We start from the raw sequence: 19,580 nt of genomic DNA, 5'->3' as shown, positions 1-19,580 counted from the left end.
GGCCTGTGCAATCACAGCGGACCTGTGCACCACCTCTGTAGGTGCGTGCAGTTCTGCTCAGAAGTGGCCCAAGCCACACCTCTGTCTCTGTGTTTGTCCCAGACCTAGTTAGAGCGTGGTATTGAGTAGGGTAGGGCTGGGGCTGGGGTTGTTCGTAGCTGCAGGAACTACTGTGGCTGCTCTAAGATCTGGGCTGCTGCTGTGGCAGTTTTCTCTCAGGACCTCTGCCCCAGTTCTAGTGCTACTGTGGTGTGGAGTGGCGGAGCCAGGGAGCGCCCCTTGAGAGCGGAACTGCTGCCTTCTTCTGAGCATGCTCACAGGGACCATCATCACTGCATTCAGACAGTACCTCAGGCCCTCCAGCTGCCTCTCTGCAGCTCGATGTGTTCTTCCGGGGCGCTCTGCCTGAGATTCAGCACTTAGCTGCCAAGTGCTTTTGTGGCGGTGTTCCTGTGTATACTGACGGTGACCACTGAGGCCCCACCTGCTGCCAGGTGTGTGCACTGACAGTGGCTTCCTTGGCTCCACCTGGATCATTTCCCAGGCGCCCCCGTCTGTCTCTGCGTGGCTAGACCAAGTCTTTGCCGAGATCTCACGGGATCTCATGCCAGGCTATAGTGTGGAGGGAGCAGGGCTAGGATGTTTTCCCCTTTGGATTGGGAAGTGTATCAGGGTGGCAGCTGCCAGAGCAAGGCTCTCTCTGCCCCGATTGTTAGCACACCAGCACATGAGCACCTCTTATAAGAAGAATCCAGGCTTCTCTAGCCCTGTCTGTCTTGGGGCATTTCTTAGCAGGCGAGGGAACTTGTCTCCTCTGTGCAGGATCTTGGGACTGGGATGCCCAGATTGCGGCTCCACCTGCTCTCTCCCCAGTAGGGGGGGGTCCACCCATGTGGACCTTCTCTACCTTACAGATCTCCGCAAGAGACACAGGTCTCAACCCAATGCCGTTGATCCCCTGTCCTACCTGATTATGTGATCTTTATTGAAACTCTGGTGGTACAAGAGTACCTCTGTCAGCTTCCAGTTAGTTTTCCATGAATATTTTTTCCCATGTAGAAGTGATGTTTTTGTTGGGGGAGGTGAGCTCCACGTCCTCCTACTCTGCCATCTTGATTTCCCCCATACCCCACTCCTTTCTGTTCTGATACTATAAGGTCATGGGCTTACCCTGTGTAGTATTTTGACTTCTGCCTGATTTGCAGTCTGAGTGGAGTGCCCATTTGCAAATTTCCAAAAGAAAGATAGTTGCAAATAATTGGCTCCAAAGCTATCTAGTTGGTAAAATGCTGCAAGGAACTTTGACTCCTTGATGAAATGAAGCAAATTTTCATCTCAGAAGGAAAGAATAATGTTGTCAAAGAACTACTTTTGGGGCTTGGCAGAAGTAATATTGCAGAAATAAAGGACATCTTCCCAGTTTTAGGGAAAACATCAGTTAGCTTTGCTATATCCTTTATGTATAGCTTTACCTCCTTGCCACGGAGAATCACACATGAACACTACCATGACTGTGTACTCATTGTGGATAGTTTTGAATATGTAGCTAAGCAAAAAGAAAAGTAAAAATTGCTCAAAGGATCCTCTCCCAAGGTAATCAGTGCTAGCATTTCTCTGTGTGTGTTTCTATATAAATATAAATGCACACACACCATTCATTTATATAAAGTGTACATTTTATGCAGAGAGATGAGATCATACTATATATACTATTTTGTAAGTACTTCAAAAATTGACAACTATTTAAAGTTTTCTCATTTCATGAGATATTCTATATCATTAAGAAATTTTACAAAATTATATTGAGCAGTCATTACAGATAACTTAGAAAATATAAAAAAGCATGAAGAAAAATTTAATTAAAGACTCATAATCCCACCAACTGAACATAATTGCTGTGATGTTTACATGTGGTTCTTCCAGTTTAAATGTATGTGTATGTATATATTTTCATATATTCCTATGTATATTTATGTGTGTATACAAATACGTAAGTGTGTATATTCATATAGGTTTGTGTGTACTGTAGATACCCACATGCATATCTTCATCTGATCATATTTATATTTTAGAAAGTTTCATTTGGTGCCAAATATAGGAAAGATTTGAGGGACACATCTGAAAGAGAAGGCTAATTAAATATTATTGTGATCTTGGTGAGAAATGAGGACTGAAAGTAAGGTGATGAAAATGAGGTTGGAGAAAAGATAACCGCAGATATGTGGGAATGCCCTGGTGGTGTCAGAGAGTAGAAGAGCAAACAGGACAGTAGGTAACAGCTGTACCAGGTGGGTATGTGTCTCCCAAGGGCATCAGGGCACAGTATTCTCTTTTCAGTTAGCTCATCTGTATGGAAGACCAACCTTTGAAATACAGATGAAGTCCCTAAACAGTATCAGTCAATGAGACATTGAAATTTGCCCCCAATGAATGTTTCTACCCTTTTCAATGGGAATTTTCTTCTTGAATCATCTCCCTGTTAAGAAAACAGGTTAACTAAAATAGAATCACTCTCTTTAATAACTTAAGTTGCTTTTTATTTTCTTTTTTTGAATTCATTTATTCTTCCCACCATTCATCCTTCTATAACCATAAGTTGTATAAGTCAATTTATGAAGTTTAACTAAAATGTGAATTCCTTTTTGTCCTGATCTTTCACTGGCAGTTTTTTATTTTCCTGTGCCTGCATAAAAATCTAGGCAGTCTCATAATTTTTCTGACCATTCAAGTAATAAAATGTTCTGTCAGGGCCTCCAAGTTGCCCAACTGTAGGGTACACCATTTGCATTGTAATCTTTGTAAATGTGTCTCCCCAACTCGGATAGATAATAATGGGGATGGTGCCATTGGAGTTTTGCAACATGGCCTTGAGTCCTAAGGTCACTTTAATATCAAAATCATAGTTTTACTTTAGTATTTAGATATGTTTCATCTTATATGTTGAAGAATACGTTACTCTTCATTCAGTTAGGACTTTTCCTCCCCACCCTGCCTTCATCCCAGGGCCTGGCAGGAGACACTAGCAGTCTTAGGAAAGAGTATACTGCAAACCTTACTGCCCAGCCCTTCGGGCTGTACGGTTGGGAAGAAGGCTGGAGGCAGCCCTCTGACTGACCTGGCCCTCAGCCTAACTCTCCACTCGCAGCAGTGCCTCATCTCCAGGCTTCTGCCTTGTGGCAGTTATCACAAAACCCCTTACTCCTAGGTTGGCGTCCACCCTCTCAGACTCTCCTGCTGGAGAGGATACCTTTTTAAATGACCCAGGAGGATATTTGTACCACTGGTTTTCATCTAGTCCCTAGAATTCCCATACTTCTGACCCACTGCTAGAGGAGAGAGCAGGACCTTCTGAGTCACCCGTGTGTCTGCCCTCCTAGCTTGCTTCAGCAGGCGCAGGTGAGGCTCAGACGTTATTACCTTGTGCTCGTCAGTCGGGAAGCTGCCGAGGCAGTCACCTTGAGTGCAAGATTAGAGCGAGTGCCATAAAACTCAGCAATTACGATAAACAATATTTTAATGAAATGTTTTTTTAAAATATTAATGCAAAACAACATGATGAGCAAGGTATCAAAGCTATGAATACAGAGCGTTGGAGCACAAGATGCTCTCTGAGTGCTGTGACTGTTGGCGGTGCAGCGCAAACAGCCCTCATCATTGTTCTCCCAAAATGCATCTGCTTTCCAGTGAAGTAATCCTCAAAAAATTCTCTCAATTGGCACTCTCTATTATATCTATGTTGAAATTTAGGCTCTGTGTTCTAAAGCTCATTTTGAAATGTTTGTTTTTTTGTATTGTTTCATAAGTCAAAATTTCCAGTTTAAATTATATCCATCTAGCTATTCATTTTTTGAGAAACCTGTATGCAGGTCAGGAAGCAACAGTTAGAACTGGACATGGAACAACAGACTGGTTCCAAATAGGAAAAGGAGGATGTCAAGGTTGTATATTGCCACCTTGCTTATTTAACTTATATGCAGAATACATCGTGAGGAACGCTGGGCTGGAAGAAGCACAAGCTGGAATCAAGATTGCTGGGAGAAATATCAATAACCTTAGATATGCAGATGACACCACCCTTATGGCAGAAAGTGAAGAGGAACTGAGAAGCCTCTTGATGAAAGTGAAAGAGGAGAGTGAAAAGGTTGGCTTGAAGCTCAACATTCAGAAAACAAAGATCATGGCATCTGGTCCCATCACTTCATGGGAAATAGATGGAAAAACAGTGGAGACAGTGTCAGACTTTATTTTTTGGGGATCCAAAATCACTACAGATGCTGATTGCAGCCATGAAATTAAAAGACGCTTACTCCTTAGAAGGAAAGTTATGACCAACCTACATAGCATATTAAAAAGCAGAGATATTACTTTGCCAACAAATGTCTGTCTAGTCAAGGCTATGGTTTTTCCCGTGGTCATGTATGGATGTGAGAGTTGGACTGTGAAGAAAGCTGATTGCCGAAGAATTGATGCTTTTGAACTGTGGTGTTGGAGAAGACTCTTGAGAGTCCCTTGGACTGCAAGGAGATCCAACTAGTCCATTCTAAAGGCGATCAGTCCTGGGTGTTCATTGGAAGGACTGATACTAAAGCTGAAACTCCAATACTTTGGCCACCTCATGTGACGAGTTGACTCACTGGAAAAGACTCTGATGCTGGGAAAGGTTAGGGGCGGGAGGAGAAGGGGACGGCAGAGAATGAGATGGCTGGATGGCATCATCGACTCTGTGGACATGAGTTTGAGTGAGCTCTGGGAGTTGGTGATGGACAGGGAGGCCTGGTGTGCTGTGATTCATGGGGTCGCGGAGAGTCGGACACGACTGAGCGACTGAACTGAACTGAGCTATTCATTTAATGGGGTTGTATATGAAAGAGGATAAAGACACTCTTCAAATGCTAATGCTTAATTCATTTTAAGAGATGATTAAAGGGCTTCCCTGGTGGCTCAGATGGTAAAGCATCTGCCTCCAATTTGGGAGACCCGGGTTCAATCCCTGGGTCAGGAAGATCCTTAGGAGAAGGAAATGTCAACCCACTCCAGTAGCGATTTCACTTTCACTTCCCAAACTAATGACTGTTAGATGGAAATGTTTATAGTTACAAAGGGTATACTAATTGGTCTGCCTCACAAGTAGGCCTTGAGATTATGTAAAATTAAAAGGAGCCACAATGCATTCCACTTTTCTGTCCCTTGAAACACTGTCATGTTACCAGCTCCTCTATTCTGCTCACCTTTGTAGTCAGCCCACTAAGCTGTTCTGAAACAGCTCATTCCGCAGTGTCTGATCAGTTAGTCAGTGTAAAAAGAGATCTTCAGAAGTGGAATGATGAATCTGATCCTGTTCAGAGTAAAATTCAGTCTCTCAGTTATGTCCAACTCTTTGGGACCCCATGGACTGCAGCACACCAGGCTTCCCTGTCCATCACCAGCTCCCGGAGCTTGCTCAAACTCCTGTCCATCGAGCTGATGATGTCATCCAACCATTACATTCTCTATTGTCCCCTTCTCTTCCTGCCTTCAATCTTTCCCAACATCACGGTCTTTTCCAGTGAGTCAGTTCTTCGCATCAGGTGGCCAAAGTATTGGAGTTTCATCTTCAACATCAGTCTTTACAATGAATATTCAGGACTGATTTCCTTTAGGAAGGACTGGTTGGATCTCCTTGCAATCCACGGGACTCTCGAGTCTTCTCCAACGGCACAGTTCAAAAGCATCAGTTCTTTGGCACTAAGCTTTCTTTATAGTCTAACTCTAACATCCATACACGACTACTGGAAAAACCACAACTTTGACTAGATGGACCTTTGTTGGCAAAGTAATGTCTCTGCTTTTTAATATGCTGTGTAGGTTGGTCATAACTTTTCTTCCAAGGAGCAAGTATCCTTTAATTTCATGGCTTCAGCCACCATCTGCAGTGATTTTGGAGCCCAGGAGAATAAGTTTCTATTGTTTCCCCATCTGTTTGCCATGAAGTGATAGGATCGGATGCCATGATCTTAGTTTTTTGAATGTTGAGTTTTAAACCAACTTTTTCACTCTCCTCTTTCACTTTCATCAAGAGGCTCTTTAGTTCCTCTTCGCTTTCTGCCATGAGGGTGGTTGTCATCTGCATATCTGAGGTTATTGATATTTCTCCCAGCAATCTTGATTCCACCTTGTGTTTCAACCCGCCTGGCATTTCACATCATGTACTCTGCATATAAGTTAAATAAACAGGGTGACAGTATACAGCCTTGATGTACTCCTTTCCCAATATGGAACCAGTCCATTGTTCCATGTCTGGTTCTAACTGTTGCTTCTTTACCTGCATACAGATTTCTCAGGAGGCAGAGAAGGTGGTCTGGTATATCTCTTTGTCAGAGAAAAATTAGGGGCCCTCAAGTTATCTGATTGTCAGTTTTTTTGTAAAGAGTGTTTTTATTACCCTTCAGCTGCCTTAGAGGTAGCTGTTAGCTAAGGATGAAATCAAACTTTGTATCAAGGAGCGCAGATAATGTATATCAGTACAAGCATTGAGTTTAAGTTTGTTTTCAAGCTGATGTATTAAAGGGGTAATTTAATCCATAAACATTTGTAATGTAAAGCTAACTTCCTCCAGAGCAGTTGGCACCAGTGATTTTGAGTGGTCAAAGATAATTCTCTGAAATCAATTCAGGCACCTTCTGCCTGTTTGTGTAACCAGGTACAAATTAGTGAGTTTCTTTCTTAAGTCCAGCTGCAGTGTATTGTTCTGTGAAGTATTGGGTTGTCAGCTCTGGTTGAATGACCCAGCTCCATAAGTACAACCTGTAGTGCATTTGGCTTAATAAACTAAATCAACTTAACTGGAACGTGCTGGTCGCAGTAAGGAGGATTTTATAGAACCATTCCTGCTTGGGAGAGCGTAATTGGGATTTGAATTAATTATAATCCAGAACGTTGTCTTAGCCCAAGGCATGTGACCTCTGAGACCCCAAATGCCAGAATCTTAACTATGTAAAAATGATCCATATAATAACAGAGCAAACACATAAGTTGAATTGAATTTCATGCCATGATGTGTTCTTAAAATACACTGTCAAAAGAGTTCTTGCACACAAGTTCCTGCTGATATAGAAATGACCGTATTCAAATCTAATCACAATAACCCTCCTGCAGTGAAAGGCTTACTTGTTCAGAAACTGGTTCAGGGCTCAGTGACACCAGGGAGCCTGTAGCCCTGTTGCTGCAAGTGAGCAGACGGTCTGTGAACTTGAGCGCCCAGTACAAAGTCCACATTTCCAACAATACATTTTACAGAGAATAAAATGGAAATTCAAGAAACACGTACACATTTACTGAATATTTTTATTAATGTTAGCATTGATACGAAAGAATACATTTCACACATACAGCACAAAGCATAACCAAACAAATTCCATTTTAGCCCTTCTAGCTAAAAGAATCATGCTTAGTCCCTGCAGGCGGGGTATGCTGCAAGTGCCCGGGTATCAAGGCCACCAGGAACTTTTCTCCCTGAAAATCAGTGATTTTAAGAAACTTTATACACATATGTAGATATTTGTATGAAGCTCTTACTACAGAAGTGATACATACTTACTGTTGAAAATCACAAATACAGATTAAAAGGACACAATAACCTTCGATAATCCCCCCATTTAGGGATTATCACCAACTATTTCAGGTTGGTACCCTGCAAACCAGCTCTCAAGACAGAGTGAAGCGCCTGGAGGTTCTGTGGGAGTGCTCGCGGAAGAGACCTTAGTGTGACGGAGGCTGCAGGACCTGCTGGGGTGGGGCTGTCTGCTGCGTGGGGCGTGCAGTCTTCAGCTGGTGCTCTGAGACGGTCCGGAAGTGGAGTAGCCCTTCGGGGTTGTTCCTCAGCTAGACGGAGGGGTTGGGTCTTTGTTCCCCTGGTTGACCAATAATACCACGGCACAGCCTGCCCCTGGAGAGAGGGTGCAACCTCAGGCCCAGGCCAGCTTCAGGGAAGACCTAGCCGTGCCCTGACGCTGTTGGCACCGGACGATCCTTACAGCCTGAAGACAAGTGCTTCTGTGCTGTGGTTCTGTGTGTGGGTAGGGTTGGGGTCATGGTAGCTTGATGGGAGATGGATCTTGTCAGGACACCACAGTATTCACTGACATTTAGCTCTTGCGTTGCTTGGATCAACTTGCTTAGTAGGTTCAAGTTACTCCATGTGGGAATGACTTCTCCAGTATTGTGACTGGTCTGTTTTTCTAAGGAAAAAGTGGAGTGACTAGCCCTATGGTGGCAGCTGTCCTTGGGGTCACAGCTGGTGCTTCTAAGCTCTCTCTCCCATTACCCATTCTCGATTTGCCTTGTTCTTGGGGCTGTTCATAGGAGCCTTGGGATCCTGGCCGTTATGCCCTTCTCTTGTTGTGGCTGCTGCCCTTATCTGTTTTCTTTTAAAATTTGGCAGAGAAATACTAAACAGTTTTCCAGTGGGTCATCTGGGTACCAAACATATTCCTTCCTCCTCCTTTTGTGTAAGAGCAAGCCTTCCTTCTGATACTCTGGGTCGGTTACTTCTGCAGGATGGTAACTTCTTACCTTGTCTGTTGGTCTCTTGGGAAACAGAATTTCTAATATGAAATATTAGAGGATTAGTTAATACTTCACTATTCTGTAATAGTTAAATAAATCCCCAATATACCCCAGGAAAGAAGTCTGTTTTTACAAGAAATTAATTTGGCCAGCGTGAAAATGGGAAAATAAACTTCACAGAAAATGGTTCTTACGATTTAGGTAATCACAGATCACAAATGAATGATTAACTGGCTTAAATATCACTGATGATTATGACTCTGTTGTATATCAGGCTTGTTCAGGGCAGGTAAGAGAACACTTAAAGGATCATGCTGAAATAAGCAGATTTCAGCAAATGCCCTTTGGTTACCTTTGCAAGCAAAAGCTCATTCACCTTGGCCTTTTATTTCCCCCCTCACATAAGAGATTAAAACAAAAAAATTATCATGGATTTCTGTTTAACTGGGGTGTACAGCTTCCCAGGTTGTGCAGTGGTAAAGAATCTGCCTGCCAGTGCAGGAGACACAGGTTCCAGGTTGAGAAAATCCCCTGGAGGAGGAAATGGCAACCCACTCCAGTATTCTTGCCTGGAAAATGCCACGAACAGGGGAGCCTGGCGGGCTACAATCCATGGGGTCGCAGAGTAGGACATGACTGAGTACACATGCAGGTAGGTAATATGGAGGAAGGAGGAAAGAGGTTTGAATGGAGAAAGAAGGATAGACAGCCTACACTGCGATCATCCATGAGAAAAACTCCCAGCTCAGCTGCTTTTGATCTCTAGCCACTTCTGCGATTGTAGAATCTCATGACTCTCCTCTCTGTACAGAGTAGGATGCATGTTTGCAGGCCAAAAATGATGGCACCAGTGAGATGTACGCTGCAATTGCCATTGATCTGTGGACCACAGCTCATGCAGAAAGGCCGAAAGTGGCCTCTCAGATACTGGAGATTAGCCAGTGGGGTCCCTTCTGTGACAGCACAGCAGGGACTTTGAAGTCAGACCTGAGTTCATTTTCTAGCTGTGCCACTTACAAGGTATGTGACTTTGAGTAGGTAACCCTTCTCTGCCTTGTTTTCATGTCTGAAAACTGGGGACACAGATATCTACTTAATGAGATGGTTGTAAGGATAAAATGAGTTAATATATGGAAAGGGCCTGCCACATAGTTTCTGCTCAATAAACATTCACCTCCTTCCCTCCACTCTGCTAGAAGACCTTTCTGTGACTCCGAGAATTGTCCTCTGGTAGCTCTTGTCTAGAAAATCCCATGGATGGAGGAGCCTGGTAGGCTGCAGTCCATGGGGTCGCTACGAGTCAGACATGACTGAACGACTTGACTTTCCCTTTTCACTTTCACACATTGGAGAAGGAAATGGCAACCCACTCCAGTGTTCTTGCCTGGAGAATCCCAGGGATGGGGAGCCTGATGGGCTGCCGTCTATGGGGTCACACAGAGTCGGACACGACTGAAGTGACTTAGCAGCAGCAGCAGCTCTTTTCTATAGAAAAGGCCTCCTTGGTGTGAAATTCCCTGCCACTTGTGCCCAGGACACAGGCTTCACAGCTCTTCTAAGGGGCAGGGCTCTGGCCAGAAGATAGTTCACTCACTCGGTGCAACAGGGTGGTCCCGAGGGCCTTGAGCCTTGCCAGGGTAGAGCCCTGTATCCCTGTGGAGCTGGGACCACCCCATCTTCATCTGGAGTTTGCCCTGGGTTTTTAAGAGGCTCCAAACTAGTGCAGCAGGAGAGGCCTAAGGCTGAGTGGGGGACCAGCCATCTCCTGGATTTTGGCTTTGGATGAAAGCACCACTAGCTTCACCTCCTCTTCTGAATCTCCTTTGAAATGCTTTCTCTCTGATGGACATGGAACAGACTGCATGCTCAGGGATACTTTTTGCCTGAGTCTTCTGCCGGGGCCTTTTCCAAAGCTGGACTGATCCTTGGTTCTGAGAATGCAAAGTGATTGTCAGACCTCTGGGGCGGCAGCTGAAGGAAACTTTGCCCTTCCAAATTACTCCTGGATGTTGATCCAAGCCATCAGGACATATGTAGATGATGAATCAGGAAGAGCACCTTTGCCCTCTTTTCCCAGATCTAGAAACAGTGTGGAGAATTACCAGGAAGCCGTATCTGTGCCATATGAAATGTCAGCCCTCTCTTTTCCCCTCTCAGCCACATCCAATTTTCCTTTGTTCCAATTGTGAGAGGACTTAATCTCATCATCCTGACCTTTTGCAGTCAAGTGTTCTCCAAGGAGATGATCCATGGGGAGGAGGTGGAGGGCTGATAATGGAGCTAATCTTTCAAAGTCCTATTTAAGCAATTGTAGATCATCAGGAGGAGAGGAAATTCTGGAGACCATCATGACCATCCTACTTCTGCCCTGCTGAAACTCAATCCAAACTGTCAGTGTTTTGACCTCTCTTCCCTACATAGATGGAATGTGTTGTGCTTTTGTTCAGATGAAAGATCCACATAATTAGAGGGCAAAAAGAGTTTTCAGTGAGTTTGCTGTTTCAAATTTCTACTGAATGAAAATGTAACTTTAATCATTGCTTAGGTGATTTTGTGTGGAAGTATTTTATTTCTCTTTAATCTTGGGATTGTTGGCAGAAGAAAAGAGCAGTGTCTTAGATTGGTGGTTCTCAGACTTCATCAGAATAAAATGGAAGGCTCATGAAAACTCAGACTGCTCAGCCTGACCCTTAGAACATCAGGCACTGGGCTCAAGAATTTGCAGTTTGAACAGGTGGCGCTGGTCTGCTGACCCAGGAGCACACTTTGCAGATTACTGATTTATATAACAGCCTGCCCATCTGGAGCCTGCCCAACCTTGGAGAGTGGGATTATTTTGTAATGCAAATTGTGCCAGATTTGATATAGATTCAGATGGCAACTTTGCGAGTTGTAAGAGTTGAAACAACTGAGTCTCAGAAACTCAGTTTCCTCTTCTGAAAATTAGGATTGGAAACAATACCTGCATCTCAGAACTGATCTAAAGATGAGCTGAGGTCGTGCGTGTGAAAGAGCTTGGAGTTTGGCAGAACAGTCTGTTTCTTCCGCCCTAGGTGTGCTTGCATTCTTCTTTAATTTAATTGGTTTGTTTGTGCTGTGCTGGGTCTTCATGGATGTGTTTTGCCTAGGCTTTCTCTCTGCGGGACACGGGCTCCTTGTCCGGCTTCTCTTGTTGCAGAGCGCTGGCTCCAGAGCTCGGGCTCAGTAGTTGTGATGCATGGGCTTAGTTGTCCTGTAGCATGTGAAGTCTTCCTTGATCAGGGATCGAACGAACGTGTGTCCCCTGCATCAGGAGTCGGGTTCTTAACCACTGGATCACTAGGGAAGTCCCCTAGATGTATAGTCAACTTTTATCTTAAGAATAAGATCTTTTAACATCTGGGATAGAAGTCTTTCAGGGTTATCATCATCCTAATGAAAGTATCAATAATAGAAGTTTACTAATCTACTATTTATTGTACTTTCTGTACGGGGGACTTAACACATTTTTCAGAAACTTCATAAAATCTACTTTATCATATAAATCCCTCACCTAGTTAAAATGCTTCGGAGGCCTCAGGGCGGGGCAGCCCCCTGGGTTTGTGAGGCCCCTGTCTATATGCACAGTTTAAATAAAAAATGTGGTACACTCATACCGTGGAATGTTATTTAGAGCTAAAAATAAATGGGCTAGGAAGTTAAGAAGAGACATAGAAAAAGCTTGGATGCATGTTACTAAGTGGAAGAAGCCAGGTAGAAAAGGCTACATAATGTATGGTTCCAACGATGTGGCATTCTGGAAAAGGCAAAACTCTGGAGACCGGAGGGAGTGGAGCGGAATGAAGGGGTGGAGCACACGGGTGTTTAGGGCAGTGGGATATGCATGGTATTACAGTGATGCAAGCAGGGAGTGTGTGTGAAGTCCCCATTCTTCCCTGTCAATTTTGCTGTGAACCTCAAATGCTCTAAAAGAATAGTTTGTCAATTGGAAAAAAAAAGTGACTGTCAGGTGTTGGGGGTGATGACAAGGTAAAAGAGGATTTTCAGGGCGATGAAATTACTGTTTGATACTGTAATTATAGATGCCTGGTATTACACATTTGTCCAAACCCATAGAACGTACCACACCAAGAGTGAACCCTGGGGCTTTCCTGGTGACTCAGATAGTAAAAATCTGCCTGCAATGCAGGAGACCCAGGTTCAACCCCTGGGTCAGGAAGATCCTCTGGAGAAGGGAATGGCATCCCACTCCAGTATTCTTGCTTGGAAAATCCCATGGACAGAGGAGCCTGAAAGGCTATAATCCACGGGGTCACAAAGAGTCAGACACGACTGAGCGACTAACACTCTGACTTTTAAGAGTGAATCCTAATGCAAACTTTGGACTTTAGGTGGCAATGATGTGTCAGGGTTGATTCATCGACTGTAAAAAAATATATCACTGAGGAACGCAGATAGTGGGGGACTATGCCTGTGGAGGTATGGGGTATCTGGGGACTCTGTACTTTGTTTTCAGTTTTGCCATGAGCCCAAAACTCTTGTTTCCTTTGTGTGTGTGTGTTTTGTTGACATATCAGTTCTGTTCAGTTCAGTCGCTCAGTCGTGTCCGACTGTTTGCGACCCCATGAATCACAGCATGCCAGGCCTCCCTGTCCATCACCAACTCCCAGAGTCCACTCAAGCTCATGTCCATCGAGTCAGTGATGCCATCCAGCCATCTCATCCTCTGTTGTTCCCTTCTCCTCCTGCCCCCAATCCCTCCCAGCATTAGACTCTTTTCCAGTGAGTTAACTCGTCGCATGAGGTGGCCAAAGTGTTGGAGTTTCAGCTTCAGCATCAGTCCTTCCAATGAACACCCAGGATTGATCTCCTTTAGAATGGACTGATTGGATCTCCTTGCAGTCCAAGGGACTCTCAAGAGTCTTCTCCAGCACCACAATTCAAAAGCATAAATGCTTCCACGATCAGCTTTCTTCACAGTCCAACTCTGACATCCATACATGACCACGGAAAAAGCCATAGCCTTGACTAGACGGACCTTTGTTGGCAAAGTAATGTCTCTGCTTTTTAATATGCTATCTAGGTTGGTCATAACTTTCCTTCTAAGGAGTAAGTGTCTTTTAATTTCCTGGCTGCAGTTAGCATCTGCAGTGATTTTGGAGCCCAAAAAAATAAAGTCTGACACTGTTTCCACTGTTTCCCCATCTATTTCCCATGAAGTGATGGGACCAGATGCCATGATCTTTGTTTTCTGAATGTTGAGCTTCAAGCCAACCTTTTCACTCTCTTCTTTCATTTTCATCAAGAGGCTTTTTAGTTCCTCTTCACTTTCTGCCATAAGGGTGGTGTCATCTGCATATCTGAGGTTATTGATATTTCTCCTGGCAATCTTGATTCCAACTTGTGCTTCTTCCAGCCCAGCGTTCCTCGTTGACATATAGTTGCTGTACAATATTATGTAAATTACAGATGTGTAATATAGATGTATGTATAGGTGATTCGCAGTTTCCAAAGATTGTGTTCCATTTGTAGTTATTATAAAATACTACATCCCCCGTGTTGCACAAAAATCATCACTGCGTCTCTGTCGCACAGTGTCTGCTGGTGTTTTCCTCCGCCAGCTCTGTAGCGTCCAGTCTGGGATTTAGTTCTTGTGGCTTCTTTTATACCTCGCAGTCTGTACCTCGCACTCCACCCCCTAGGCTGCCTCTCTCCCCCTTCCTGCCCGTAACTGCTGGTTTCTTCTTTTTATCTGTTGGTGTCTTTTTTGGTAAATTCACTAGTTTGTTCTATGTTTTAGATTCTACAGAAAAGTGATAGCATATAGTATGTCTTTTTCTGTCTGACTTATTTTACTTAGCATAATGCCCTTTAAGTCCATCCATGTTGCGGCAAAATTTCATTCTTTTTTTATAGCTGAGTAATATTCCAGTGTGTGTGTGTGTGTGTGTGTGTGTGTGTGTGTGTGTGTGTGTGTGCACACGCTCAGTTGTGTCCAGCTCTTTGTCATAGACAAAGCTGAGTAATATTCCAGTGTATGTGTGTGTGTGCGCGCACGTGCGTGCACACACTCAGTTGTGTCCAGCTCTTTGTCATAGACAAAGCTGAGTAATATTCCAGTGGACACACGCTCAGTTGTGTCCAGCTCTTTGTCATAGACAAAGCTCCATGGTCTATAGCCTGCCAGGTTTCTCTGTCCATGGAATTTTCCAGGCAAGAATACTGGAGTGGGTTGCCATTTCCTTCTTCAGGGGATCTTCCTGATCCTGGGATTGAACCCATATCTCTTGGGTCTCCTATATTGGCAGGCAGTTTCTTTACCAACTGAACCACCAGGGCCGCATATTCCATTGTATCTATCTATGTGTGTGTGGGTGTGTGTGTATAAAATATATAATATATGCACCACCTTTATCAATTGATGTTTATGGACACTTAGGTTGCCTCATGCCTTGGTAATTATGAATAATGCTACTGTGAACGATGAATGCTACTATTGCAGTGTGTGTATCTTTTTAACTATTATTATGATACTCCGGGAGTTGGTGATGGATAGGGAGGCCTGGCGTGCTGTGATTCATGGGGTCGCGGAGAGTCGGACACGACTGAGCGACTGAACTGAACTGAACTGAACTGATGATTATTCTGGATAAATACCCAGGAGTGGAGTTGCTGGGTCACACGGTGGTTCTATTTCTAGCTTTTTGAGAACCCTCCATCCGATTTTCCACACTGATTGTGCCGAGTGACAGTCTCCCCAGCAGTCACAGGGCTTCTCTCTTCTCCATGTCCTTGCCAGCGTGTTCTTGCTGTTCTTTCTGAAGTTAGCCATTCTGACAGGTGTGGAGTGATATCTCACTGTGGGCTTGAATTAGCCATTTCCCTCATGGTTAGTGACGCTGAGCATCTTTTCATGTGCTTTTTGACCATCTGCATTTCCTCTTTCAGAAAATGTCTGTTTAGGTCTTCTGCCCATTTTTAATTGCATTGTTTGCCTTTTTTTAAATGTTGCATTGTATGAGCTGTTTATATATGTTGCATCAGTTCAGTTCAGTTCAGTCGCTCAGTCGTGTCCGACTCTCCGCAACCCCATGAATCACAGCACGCCAGGCCTCCCTGTCCATCACCAACTCCTGGAGTTCACTCAAACTCATGTCCACAGAGTCGGTGATGCCATCCAGCCATCTCATTCTCTGTCGTCCCCTTCTCCTCCCGCCCCCAACCTTTCCCAGCATCAGAGTCTTTTCCAGTGAGTCAACTCGTCCCATGAGGTGGCCAAAGTATTGCAGCTTCAGCTTTAGCTGATCCCTTATTGATCATACCATTTGCAAATGCTTTTTCCCATTCAGTAGGTTGTCTTTTCATTTTCTCAGTGCTTTCCTTTGTTGCGCCAAAGCTTTTAAGTTTAATTAAGTCCTATTTATTCATTTTTGCTTTGATTTCCTTCACTCTGGGAGATAGATCTGAAAAAATTATTGCTGCAATTTATGTCAAAGAATATTCTGCTTATGTTTTCCTCTAGTAGTTTTATAGCATGCAGTCGTACATTTAGTTCTTTAATTCATTTTGAGTTTGTTCTTGTATATGGTATTGGAGGATGTTCTGACTTCATTTTTCTATGTGTCGCTGTCTAGTGTACCCGGCACCACTTACTGAAGAGACAGTCTTTCCTCCACTGTATGTGCCTGCCTCCTTTGTTGTAGATTAATTGGCTGTAGGTGAGTGGGTTTATTTCTGGGCTCTCTCTTCTGTTCCATTGATCTATGTGTCTTTTCTGTGCCAGAACCATTTTGGGTGTTTTGGTTTTTTCCCCCCAACTTTTAAAAATTGGAATATAATTGATTTATAATGTTATTTAAATTTCAGGTGTACAGCAGAGTGATTCAGTTCTACACATACATACATCTGTTTATTTCAGATTCTTTTCTCTTATAGGTTATTACAAAGTGTTGAGTATAGTTCCCTGTGCTATACAGCAGATCTTTGTTGGTTACCTGTTTTAAATACATTAGGGTGTATATGTTAATCCCTTGTAGGGGTTAACTCTTCTCTAAGTGTTCAGTGGAATTCGCCTGTGAAGACATCTAGTCCTGGATTTTTGTTTGTGGAGAGTTTCTAAATTACAGATTCAATTTCATTATGGATAATTGGTCTCTCAGGGAGGCCTGGCATGCTGCAGTCCATGGGGTCACAGAGTTGGACACGACTGAGTGATTGTACTGAACTGAATTGGTATCTTCATATTTTTTTTCTTCCTGGTTCAGTCTTAGGAGATTGTACCTAAGAATTGTTTTTTTTCAGAAAAGAATAGTCCCTTTTTTCTAGGTTGTCAATTTTATTGGCGTATACTTGTTCATATACCTTGGGATCCTTTGTATTTTCGTGGTGTCAGTTTAACTTCTCCTTTTTCCTTTCTGATTTTATTGACCTGGGCCCTCTCTCTTTTTCTCTTGAGGAGCCATTTTCTTTTTTTAATGTCTTTTTAAAGAACCAGGATTTGGTGTCAGTCATCTTTTCTGTTGTTTTTTCTTTAGTCTTTGGTCCACTTATTTCTCTTTTGATCTTTATGATTTCTCTTCTTCTACCATTTTCCTCTATTTTACGTTGTTCATTTGATATTTTTTGTGTTTCCTGATGTAAGTGTTTATCGCTATAAACTTCCCTCTTAGAACTGCTTTTGCTGCATCCACAGGTTTTGGGTTGTTGAGTTTTCATTTTCAGTTGTCTGTAGGTATTTTTTAATTTCCTTTTTGCTTTCTTCAGTGATCCATTGTTTGCTTAGCCGCTATGTGTGTTTTTTTTTTTTTTAACTTGTAGTTGATTTCTAGTCTCATAGTGTTGTGAACAGACAAAAAAAAAATGCTTGATATGATTTCAGTTTTCCTCGGTTTTACTGAGGCTTGTTTTATAGCCCAGCTTGTGATCTGTCCTGGGGAATTTCCATGTGCACTTGAAGAGTATATATTCAGGTGCTTTCAGGTGGAATGCTCTCTATAAATCAGTGAAGTTCATTGGGTGTCTTTTAAGTTCATAATGTGTGCTTTAGGATCTGTGTTTCCATATTGGTTTCCTGTCTGGATGATCTGTCCATTGATATAAATGGAGTATTACTGTCCTACTATTGTATTTTCTTAGATTCCACATGTAAGTGATAGCATTCACTATCTGTCTTTCTCTACCAGACCTATTTCACTAAGCATGACAGCCTCCAGGTTCATCCATGTTATTGCACGTGGTAAAAGGTCATACTTTTATGTCTGAGTTATCTATTTATCTATATATATATATTCTTTGGAAACATTACCAGAATTACCAAGTTAAAGGGTATGCTTTTTCTGGCAAAGCACACACACATATACATAGGACTTTCCTGGTGGCTCAGACAATAAAGCGTCTGCCTACAATGCGGGAGACCTGGGTTCAGTCCCTGGGTCGGGAAGATCTCCTGGAGAAGGAAATGGCAGCACACTTCAGTGTTCTTGCCTGGAAAATCCCACGGACAGAGGAGTCTCGGGGGCTGCAGTCCATGGGGTCACAAAGAGTCGGACACGACTGAGCAACTCCACTTTCACTTTCTATTATTGTGTTACTGTCAATTTCTCCTTTATGTCCATTAATATTTTCTTTATTTATTTAGGTGCTCCTTTCTTGACTGCACATGAATTTACAATTGTATCTTCTTGGACTGATTCCTTGATCATCAGGTAGAGTGCTTCTTTGTTATCCTGTAACAGTCTTTATTTTGAAGTATATTTTGTTTTGTAGAAGTATTGCTACTCTGGTTTTCAGTTGGTTTCTATTTGCATGTAATACCTTTTTCTGTTCCCTCACTTTCAGTCTGTATATCTCTAGATCTGAAGAGAGTCTTTTGTAGGCAACATGAATATGGGTCTTGTTTTTGTGTCTGTTTAGACAGCCTGTGGCTTTTAGTTGGAACATTTGCTTCATTTACATTAAAAGTGATTATCAATATGTATGTTATTATTGCCATTTTGTTCATTGTTTTAGAGTTGTTTTTGTAGGTGTTTTTTTCCCTTTTTATTCCCTCTCGTGATTTGATGAGTATCATTTGTTATTTTGGATTCCTTCTTCTTTTCGTGTGTATATATATATTATAGATGTTTGATATGTGTTTGCCATGAAGCTTTTGTATAGCAGCTTTTGTATAGTAGTCTGTATATATACAAAAACTTCCTGGTAAACACAAAGTAAACATTTATATACACACACACACATATATACACACCAAAAGGAGTCTAAAATAACACTGAAGATAGTCGTCTCTAGTAGTCTATATATATATAGACTTTCTTCACTGATTCCTTCTCGTGTAGTTTTCATTTCTGTTATTGTATTCTTCACCTCCGTTTGGGTGTTCTTTATATTCTTTAGCTCTGTTAAAAACTTACAACTTCTTGCTCTGCCTCCATCCTTCTCCTGAGTTCTTTGATTACCTTTACACCTAAACTCTTTCTTGGGTAGACTGTCTATCTGGACTTCACTTAGTTCTTCTGGGGTTTTATCCTTGTTAGTTCATCTGGAACATGGTCCCCTTCTGCCTCATTTTTTCGAAGTGCTGTTTGTATTTTTACGCACGTGGTAGGTTAGCTATGTCTACTGACCTTGGAGAAGTGTCCTTCTGTAGATACCTGTGCCTCGCCACAGCACACTCCCCTCATCACCCAAGCTGTGCGCCCTAGGGGTTCTCTGTAAAAGAGCTGTGAGTCCTGCTGTGATGGGGCTGACTTCGTGGGTGGTACTGTAGGTTTCTCAGGCCCCTAGCCTGGTTGGTTGTCAGGCCCTGCCTAGTGTGGTTTCTCCTGACTGTTGGTTAGTGTGACCTGGTCTCAAGGCTGCAGGATGCAGAACCCTAGGAGGCCCTAGGGCTAGTGGTGGCTTGCTAGTAGCAGGATCTGGGCCCAGAGTACTCCAGGGTTGGTGCCACATTGCTGATGGCACTGGGTTCTGCAGTCTGGGCTGCTGGGCCCAGGGGCCCCAGGGCAGGCGTCAGCTCACCGGTGGTGCATGGGGGACTGCCTCCTGACACAGCTGGATAT

The 19,580-nt window shown here is 43.1% G+C and overlaps 1 long non-coding RNA gene across 10 annotated transcripts in view; it reads left to right on the top strand.

Annotated features, from left to right (window-relative positions):
* The window catches only part of LOC129561526 (uncharacterized), a 108,619-nt gene that overhangs the window by 43,973 nt on the left and 45,066 nt on the right, over positions 1–19,580 (top strand). For 8 of the 10 annotated variants that reach the window (XR_016037398.1, XR_016037396.1, XR_016037397.1 and 5 more), the window contains one exon: positions 18,161–18,227. The exons of 1 other annotated variant lie outside the window; for it this stretch is intronic. This is a non-coding gene — a long non-coding RNA (uncharacterized LOC129561526). Of the gene's footprint in view, positions 1–16,157; positions 16,242–18,160; positions 18,228–19,580 lie in introns of all 10 variants that reach the window. One more of the 10 variants, XR_008687020.2, reaches the window with a different exon arrangement.

This window comes from Moschus berezovskii, chromosome 5 (genome assembly GCF_049115385.1).
Source record: "Moschus berezovskii isolate FMDL1 chromosome 5, NW_MosBer_1.0, whole genome shotgun sequence".
Taxonomy (NCBI): domain Eukaryota; kingdom Metazoa; phylum Chordata; class Mammalia; order Artiodactyla; family Moschidae; genus Moschus; species Moschus berezovskii.
This window is presented reverse-complemented; position numbering and strand designations above follow the sequence as displayed.